Source organism: Agelaius tricolor, unplaced genomic scaffold, assembly GCF_023055355.1.
Source record: "Agelaius tricolor isolate 1412-34295 unplaced genomic scaffold, bAgeTri1.0.p SCAF_5, whole genome shotgun sequence".
In the NCBI taxonomy this organism is placed as follows: domain Eukaryota; kingdom Metazoa; phylum Chordata; class Aves; order Passeriformes; family Icteridae; genus Agelaius; species Agelaius tricolor.
In genome coordinates, this window is record NW_027269265.1 from 25,960,427 (window position 1) to 25,969,857 (window position 9,431).

The following is a 9,431-nucleotide window of genomic DNA, read 5'->3' on the forward strand; positions in this document are numbered from 1 at the left end:
TAGTCACATCACACGCTTCCTGAGCACAACACTTCTCTATATTGCCCTGACATTTAGCACGTCTCACCAGCACAGTGACTCGTTGTCATCCTCGGGGCGAGCACCTGTTAAATGCAGTTCAGGGAGCCTTTACAGGAGCCTCTCATTGCCTACAATGTACTCTATGCTAGGCTTCACAGAGGCTGTATTTGCTCCTGCCAGAGAGAAAGTGCAGTTGGATGTGACCAGTATGTTTTGATCTTAAAGTTGTGCTATATGAGTAAAAAAGGAGCTGGAAACCTTTCTGCCTTTTACTACAAACCTTGAGGATTGCATGCTGTGGTTCTGCCAGGTGGCACTTGGAGCAAGTCTGCAGGGTAGCATGAAGGTGGCCTTGTCCTAACTGCTGCTCCTCACGTGCTGTGGGCCCATAGGACAGTGGTCCTGCCAGACTGCAGGAAAAGAACTTCCCAAGTTGTGCATTTGGGGATTCTAGGGCAATAGGGTTGCTGTTGGCTGGAGGATAATTCCAGTTATGGGCATCCTTGTCTGCAAAAGGTGATGGCAGCCTATACAATTTTGCAGTAACTTTGTTAACCAGGAGCTACTTCAGCTTATTCACCCTGTCTCTTCTCCTCTAAAGCTGTTGTAGGTAGGGAAGCAAAGAGAATTAGACACTGAAATCCCTTTGGTTTGTTCTGTGAGTTAGCGGGATTCAGTAACCACGATGCCCAACTGCTTCTTTGTCCTTGAGATTTGTATGTCTGGTATGACAGCACTATATTGTGATCTTGTTGCATCAGGATAAAAAAAATATGACAGAAAGTAGTTTCAGTATGAGAGCCTGGCCTGGAACATCAAATAAGCGAGTTTTTGTTAATTTTTATGTAATGCCATGTTATGGATGAAGATGCACAGAGAAACTGGGCCAGGTTAGGTGCTCAGGGCACTATGACTTTAGTCCTTCCTTCATATAAATGTGGCTAAAGTACTGAAATCTTCCTCAAAAATTTCTCTTACTCTTTGATGGGCTTGAGTTAAAAATAGTAAGTTAGAAAGGGCAACTGCTGCCTATGAGAAACACAACCAAATGCAGTTATGGTTCAAGACCTGAACAAAAACATTATGTCCATGCATAAGCCAAATACCTTTTCCTGCAATATAGGATGCTTCCTTTTGTGTGTCAGGCTCTGACCACTGAGTCACTTCCTGTGGGTTTGCATTGTGCAGATTAGCAGGTGCAATCCTAAGCACGTATAGAAACTTCCTTTCTTACTCTCTCTCAAGGGTTGTCCTTGGCTTCCTCTGAAGTTCAAACTTCTCTATTTCCTTACCCACACTACATTTCTCTTCACCTCTGTCTCTGCCCTGCCTGTCCTTGCTATCTGCCCAGGCTTTCTTCCTGGCAGCTTTCTTCCATTTCTTTCTTTGGCCAGTAGTCGTAGAGAAAATAGCCAAGCTAGTCTGTGGACTAGTAAAGCTAACTCTTCACAAGGAAGTGTTTATTCTGTGTTTTTAGAAATACAATCTGCCTGCAAAATCTGGAATTCCTCTGGAACTGCATTTGGTGCATAGGTTTTTGCAAAGGAAAGAATATGAGTGGGAGAGTTTGTTGAAGATGATACAGTCGCTGAACTAGAATGGTTCAGGATTCCTACTTTTCCCAAATCTTGTGCTGCAGCTATGGACTTCATGTCTTTGTACCAGAGTAACTATTTCAGCTGAAATATGGAGGTTTTAATCAAAACAACTAAGCAAGTAAAAGTGGCTGTGATTTTACATGTCCTGCCCCACTTTTGTTTTGTTCTGCTGCCTGCATGGGAGTAGCTATGTTGGGGTGTTGTTTTAACTATACTAGAATCGTTTTTTAATTTAACATTTGTGTGTACATGACCTCTCTGTCTCGTGTCTACTTACCTTATGAATCAGTAAGGATGTCCCTTGTGAGGACACATGTTATTTTAAGGGCTGAATGTCTAATAATCTGCCAGAAAACTATCAGAACATGGTGATGCATTTGTTGAATGAAAGCATGACAAATAGAAGGCAGGAACCTATTTTGAAGAATGGTGCTGGGATTTTACTGATATTCTAGAACTACGGTGTTTAAAAGTACAATAGCAGAACAAATGGTCTTGGACTTTGCCAATATAATGAGCATCTGGACTTTGCCAATATAATGAAGCTGAAAACAGTTGTGCCTGTGTTCTTCACATTTTCTAGAGCTTGCCTCTGGCTAGGGTTGGGTGAGGGATGAGAAAGCAGGAAGGACCTAGACTCAGAAGTGTGCCGAATGTTTGTTTGTTTTTTTCAGAGGAAAAGGAGAAGTGACTGAGATGATGGTGCTTCACACCCCAGAGGGAGTTTCGCTTCACAGATAAGCACCCTGAGTCATGAGCTGAATACGTGCCAGAAGGTTTCAATGGTAGAAGTAAATCCTATCAAAGTTTGCTGCTGTGGTTGGACTGCTGACTCAAAGCACTCACTACGTGAGCTACCAGGGAGAGATGGGGCTGGCACTAAGTCACGCAGTGGCTCACGTGGAAATTGGGAGGCAGAAATTGTTCTGCACATGAACGAGAAACAATCTGGGTATGTGAAAATGTAAGCCGTTTGTTTCAATGAAGAGGTTGGGTTTGGCTTTACTCCATGTAGTTATTTGAAGGCTATTGAGAAATGCAAATCATGATTTATTTTTACTGTGCTATGTGATGGGACTCATACTTCAGAGGCAGAGAGACAAATTTCTGGAATCTGTCCAGAAATTAGCCAAAACGATAAAATAAAAGAATCACACAACTTATTCACTTTGTTTAATATGATTATGAAAACTTGGGGAAAAAACCAAAAGGTTAACGTGATTCACAAAGGACAAAAGAAGGTAATTGTCCCAGGGGCTTGCTGCAGAAGGAGATACATTTTGGTCTAGTGGTCTAAGAACATTGGCTATCTGGGGGCTTTAGCCTTTTTCATTAATTCAATTTGTCTCTTTAGGGGTTTTCTGTTTCTCCTGCTTTGTGTTAACTTATTTAGGTAAAACATGCTCAATGTACATATGTTTTACTCTTAGCTGCCAGACACCTCACATAGTCTTTTGTATTCTGTCTGTGAAAAGGGTTGGCACAATTTTTGAGAGACGGCATGGAAGGATTTTACAGATTACTTTAGAATATAGGTTGTTAGTTATATCCTGGTCCTGGAAAATGCTTTTAAATTATCCTAAACCATTTATTCTTATGAATAAGAGTTGTTACAAAGAGTTATACTTAGCTAATAAGTTAAAATATTTCCTTACTTAGTAGAAGATGCTGACAATCCTATTTATAGGATCATTCTGCTGTTTAATTACTTTTTCCTTCCTTTTTACTCCACAGAACCTGAACAGTTGAGAATAAACTTGAGACAAACTGGTTTGAAGACAGAATTTATAAAATCTCACAAAATCTGTGTCTGTTGTATGATCTATTCTCCTCATTAAAGTGGGTCAGCTTTAAATAGAAATATTTTAACCTTGCTGCTCTCTCATAATGCCTTCCATATTGACACACCTGCCTTTTCTTTGCAATTTCAAAGACGTTAAGCACTAATGCTAATGACACTCCTTCTTGGAATGTGTTAGACAGAAATATTCTTGACTGAGTGTGGCAGGAAATTGAAATGGTGTGATGCCAGAAACTGAAGAAGACTCGTGTTTGAACAGCACTGGGAAATGGAGGGACTTTGCTTGCAAAAGTTCCCTTTGGGATTTTCTCTCCTACTTTCTCTCAGCAAGGGCAGATGCAGGCCTTAGTTTCAGCCCAACACTGACTGTGAGAACAAATCACTTTTTTCAGAGTACAAACACAACTGGAGCTATCAGACCACCCCTGAACCGGTCTAGGATCCTTCACAGCACAGGTACAAGGTTGGCTGCCTCTGGGACCTTGCCATTACTTGCTTATCTGTGGATATGCCCATGTTTTCCAAGAAGAATAAAGAAATATTCCATATTTAATATTGGCATCAAACAGCTGGTAAAAGTCTGTAGGTGTGCCAAAAATAAGCACTGCAGCTTTATATGAAGCTGCACTTGTGATCCTGTTTTCCTAAAGTTTTTTCTAGAAAAAACTTCCCTAGTGGAGGAGTGGAGTGGCAAAAGAGAGCTTGAAGAAGTTGCCCGTGCAAGAATTATGATCAGTATTGCTGGCCTTCTTCCAAAATTGTGAGTTCTTAATGTGAATTCGAAAGTGCCACTAATAATCAAGTCAAGGGAGAGAAGGTGGAGGCTCAAACAGCTTATTGGTATGTGACCCTTAATCATGTCCTGGGCACCTAGATTCTCATTAGGGCTGAGCTAGGAATGCTTAATAGCAAGATCATTTACCCTTGACTATTCCCCACGACCTCCTTTACTCTCTGAGAAAGGCAGTAATGAGCAGCTCAGACGCTGTGTGGGGCAGCAGGACCACTCAGTCCAGGCTGTAGGTACTTTCAGTTCACCAGTGAGCTGGCAGCTGGCTGGCACACCCCCCCAAACATGCTGGATTTCTTTATCAAATCAGCAATAAGTGTTCGTGTTTGTTCTGGTCTGTGTGCAGGAGCTCACGTATGCCTGCATACCTCATAACTGCCTGAGCAATTACATCCCATACTTCCCTTTTCTGTGTTGCTCTATTAAGAGTTACAACATTACATAGCTATACAGAGATTAAGCCTATCAAAATACATACCAATATACAGCATTTCCTTTCCCACTTATGCTGGATTGCCAAAGCAATAATTTCTTCCCTATTCTTTTTTCTTTGCTCTTTTTCTTTTTTATTCAACTTTATAGCATCTTCATCTATGCCTTTTCCCTGCCTGCTTGCGTTCTGGCACTTGACTTTGAACTCGTCTCTGTCTTATTGTAGTTAATGGTGGAGAGTTAAAAAGTCTTTTAATAAAACAGAAACAGAAGAAAGGGGTGGACAGAGGTAAGAGTAAGTACTACCTGATAAGCCTCATAGGTGTGTTGGGGTTAATACTGAAATGGCCAAAAGTCAGTCCTCATGGTTACTGTCATGGGGCCTTAGCAAACTAGGCTAGAAATATTGCTTTTACTGGTTCTAATGACATCCTATTTTTAAACACAGGCTAGAATTTGTTTAGCTCTATCTCATCCTTGCATTACTGCTGCATGTTTATTGTGCTCCTCTTGAAATCAGTTGACTTCTCATTTCTGTTCTTGTCCACCTTTGTTCTTGCACCAAAAGAGGTCTTCTTTCAGTAGTTTTCCTTGTTAACCATATGACTTCTCAAATTTACTCTGTGGGAATTTTCTGTAACCCTATAATTATCTCTATTTATGTAATGGAAGTTTTTTGCATGTCCTATTTAGCTTTTGCTAACTGCTCTTTGTGCTTGCCTCTCCCTGCTAACAATGGACTTTGGATTTATTTTTTTTTTCTGTATGATTAGAACGTTTTTAACTCTTGCATAGTTGGACCGAACTAGTTAACAAGTATTGAATGTGGTATTTTAAACAACAATTCTTTGCAAGGCGCCTCTACAAGAGTACAATTTGAGAGCATTAGCTAAGACTGACCTTGAAATTATAGGCAAGACTGAAATCTCAGGCTAATTTTAAATGATGTGAAATGATACTGTGCAAAACTTTTTTCTCCTTTATATCCATGCCAAGTGGAGAATTTGTTGAATCTTCTTTGCCCAAATCATACCAAACTTATTTGCAATAAAAGCAGCTGTTGTTACTGCAGCACTGGGTGCAGCGTCAGTATTTCTGAGATGACTGTACAGTGGTGCATATTTTACCCTACCAACTAATCTGAGGTGTTTTCAACACCAAACAGGTGAGCTGGGAGGGGGAAGATGAAAAGGGGTATTATATTCTTGCTGAAGTGCAGTGCTGGAGTGTGTAGAAACCAAAGAGGTGAAATACTCTAGAAAGATGAGCATTTAGGCAGGGTAATAATAATAAAAATAATCAGATCTACGTGGCCCTAAACATGATTAAATATGCTGTGTAACATGTTCTGGGTTATTGTGATTAATTAACATTCAAAGGATCTGACAGAAATACAGCTGATGTGAACAAGCAGGCAATTGACATGGGGGACACTCAGTGTGGTATTTTCTCCTTTCAGATTTGACCACTAAGAATAATTAATCTAGGTGTGAAAAACCCAGATTGTGCATTCATACCTAGCTCCAGCCAACAGGGAACTTCCAGCATGGGAACTGAATTTAGGGATTTAGGCTGTACTAGTCACCAGGAGATGTGGCCACACTAGCTCTTATTGCTTTCTCTTTTGGACTGTCTGCCCTGTCTGCCCTGCCCTAAAGATTTCTGTTACCTTGAGGGAGAGTTTTCACTTTGGATAGCCAGACCTTGGGGAGATTTCACAGGTAGGAACGGCAGGGATAGGACTCAGCGTGGTGCTGTCAGTGACATTCAAAAACACATTAAATCAGTGCAGTTGACTGGAGCAAGTCTTATCAAAGGAGGGTTTAATGAGCACAGTATTTTATCAACATGTTAGGAGGAATGTTTGTAAAAAAGATATATTTCTCTAAAGTATAGAAAGTTTTCGAAGCTCATTCTGAAGCTGCATGGAAAACATTTTGGAAGGTTTTCTGCATTCTTGAGCCACTTTCAGTACCTTTTTGAGAAAACATATTTTCAAACTCAGTTCCACTGCTTTCTGTAGACCAGATGACAAATTGAACATGCTTGTTTTTAAGATCTCCAAATTAGAATGGTGCATGAAAACCAGTCACAGGCAGTGAACATTCCTCCTCCAAGCTGAGTGTTTCTAATCAAAATGAAATGACACCAGCAAAGAGAAGAAATTAATCGAGCTCTCTTTTCATACAGATTGGGATTGTTCCTCTTGTATTTTTATTACATTTTTTTTCCCTTACAAGTACCTAATAGGTATAAGAGGAAGTTAACTTTTTTCCCCCTGCACAACTATGATAGAAGACACTTTAAAGCTGGTTTTGTTTGTAATGATGACAAATATTTTTCCTACATTAAAAAGGCAATCCATGCTGATTCTGAAATATAAGTCATCTTCTACTTCCAGTGAAGCATTAGGTAACTCAAATATGTGTAGAGGTATTGGGTTAGCTGAAAAAATAGGTTTCCTATGGCAACCTGCTGAATAGTTCTTAATTATATCAATAGTCACAGATTCCTTAAAAAATCCCCAAAAACCCAAAAAGAAACAACCCAAAACTTTAACATTTGCAAATGAATGATCAGAGTTCTGAAGTTTGATTAAGATTGAATTGCCTTGAGTTGCAGCAGAACATTAGAGAATATGCTGTGTATTATATTTTAAAAAATGCATTCATGATTTTCCTGCTATGTTGCTTTCATTTGAAATAAGAGCATAATCCTGTGTCCCTACTTCTCATTTGGGCTAACATCCTTCTTTTTGCTAGCAAATAGAAAGCCTTCAGATATATTCTGTTGAATACAATGCTGTGAGACTGCAAATGTGATTAGGTTCAGTAATGGTATTGCTGCTACTTATTACTGTGACAACAGAGCTACAGTGCTCTCTGAATGGTAGTAAATATCCTTATTTTGAGTTTTTAGAATCTTAACACCCTTGGGCTCTTTACTGTATCAGTATAGAGTATCAGGAGTCCAAGTGAATGCTTTTTCTATCTGAATCTTTTCCCAGTTGTGTGTCATGGTAATAAGATGTCATTGTGCAATGATATGGAGCCTTTCATCCCAGTAAGTTGTGAATAAAATCTTCAAGGTATAAAGTCAGCCACTGAGGTTCAGTGTGTGTGGGACAGGAAGGTTCAGGAGCCTCCCTAACTCTAGAGCTAAACAGTACCATGGTCACCTACTCAGACTCTGTTTCAGGATGGAAGAAGCTGCTCATGCTGCTTCTTGAAAAAGACAATTATCAGTGACTAATGATCCTCCTTTTGATTTATGAAACATCTAAGATCTAAAGATTGACCTTCATATACATGGGAGTCACTAAGAAAGGGCAAAATCTTATACTCTTAGCTTTTTTTTTATGGTATGCATATAGTTCAACATCTCTCTGGCACAAGGTGGAGTTTTAAAATTTAGTAGCATATCTTACTGAGAAGATGTGAATTTCTTAAGTTTTTCCTAACTTTATGTGCTATTGCAGTCACATCTTTTGAGTATGGAAATAATTTACCTCAAAATAGGGAACAGGTTACTCCTGACTGTCTCTGGTGTCTGCTCACTAATGCACACTCTACTAATGCAACAAGCTTCATTTACAGACAAGAAACCATAAATTTGATTTTTGAAACCGGAGAAAACGCTTTTAGGTCAGCTGGTGAGCCCATTTATGCCAAAGTATTGGTTAACCTCAGTGAACAGCATTTAATCCGGGGGTGTATTTTTTTTTTGTGTTAAGCCATTAAGACTTATTTCTGTTTCTTATCATACTGCTTCTCTTGTTTTAACATGGAGGGTACCAATTTACTTTTTCTAGGTATGAAATGTAAGACAATATTACACCTGAGATCTTTAAAAAGAAGAGCACTTCACCGTGTTCTGTTCAGCCAAAGCAGGATCCAACAACAAACCAGTTCAGCCAAACCAGTCCAACAACACTGGTACATTGCTGTAGCTTTGTTTGGAATTCAAAGTAAACAGAAACACCTCACATCAATTTCATAAAGCCACGGGCAGTCTTTTTACATTAAAGTCTTTTTGCATTAAAGACTCCAGAGTTTAGCATTTGTAAACTTGATAACAAACATGGCAAAATTAACTACACATAATGTAAAATGTTCTCTAAACCCACATCCCTCTCTATTTAACTGTGTACGGTGGCAAATAAAGACATATGAAGACTCCTGAATTCAGAGATGTTTTACCAAAATGCTGGTTAGTACGGTGTCCCTCCAGATGTGAAGTGCATTAAGAAGAGCAGATTACAGAAGGACAGGTGTTAAATGCAAATTTTCACCTGCTTGATATAGTTTCCCACTGCTCCACTTACAGCATTCTAGAATATAAAATGTTTGATCAAGGCCTTGCTCAAATGTGATTTCCACTGAAGTCAGGGTTTTTTGCTTGAACAAGGACTACAGGATTTAGTACACAGGATTTTATAGAAATTATTTATTTTAGTGGGAAGTTTAGTAGTAAGTGCAATAAGAGAAAAAGGGGAAATAACTTGGGATAAGGGATTTGTAAGAAAGTTCCTTTGCATAAAAAATCTCATACTTTTTAATGTTTTGGGTTGTTCTTTTTTTTTTCTCTGTTGTAACACCTGTGTTGTAAGAATCAAAAACAATGTTGCATTTTAAAGCTAGCTCCTTTAAATTTTTTCTTCTTCCTCTATTACTCGCATTTCTTTTCCGGTTTTTATTATCTTGCCCCAGTGGGGATATTCTTTTAACTTTGTTATATTATAATAGGTAGTGTGTGTACATGAAAAACCCACTGACCTTTTTCTGACTTG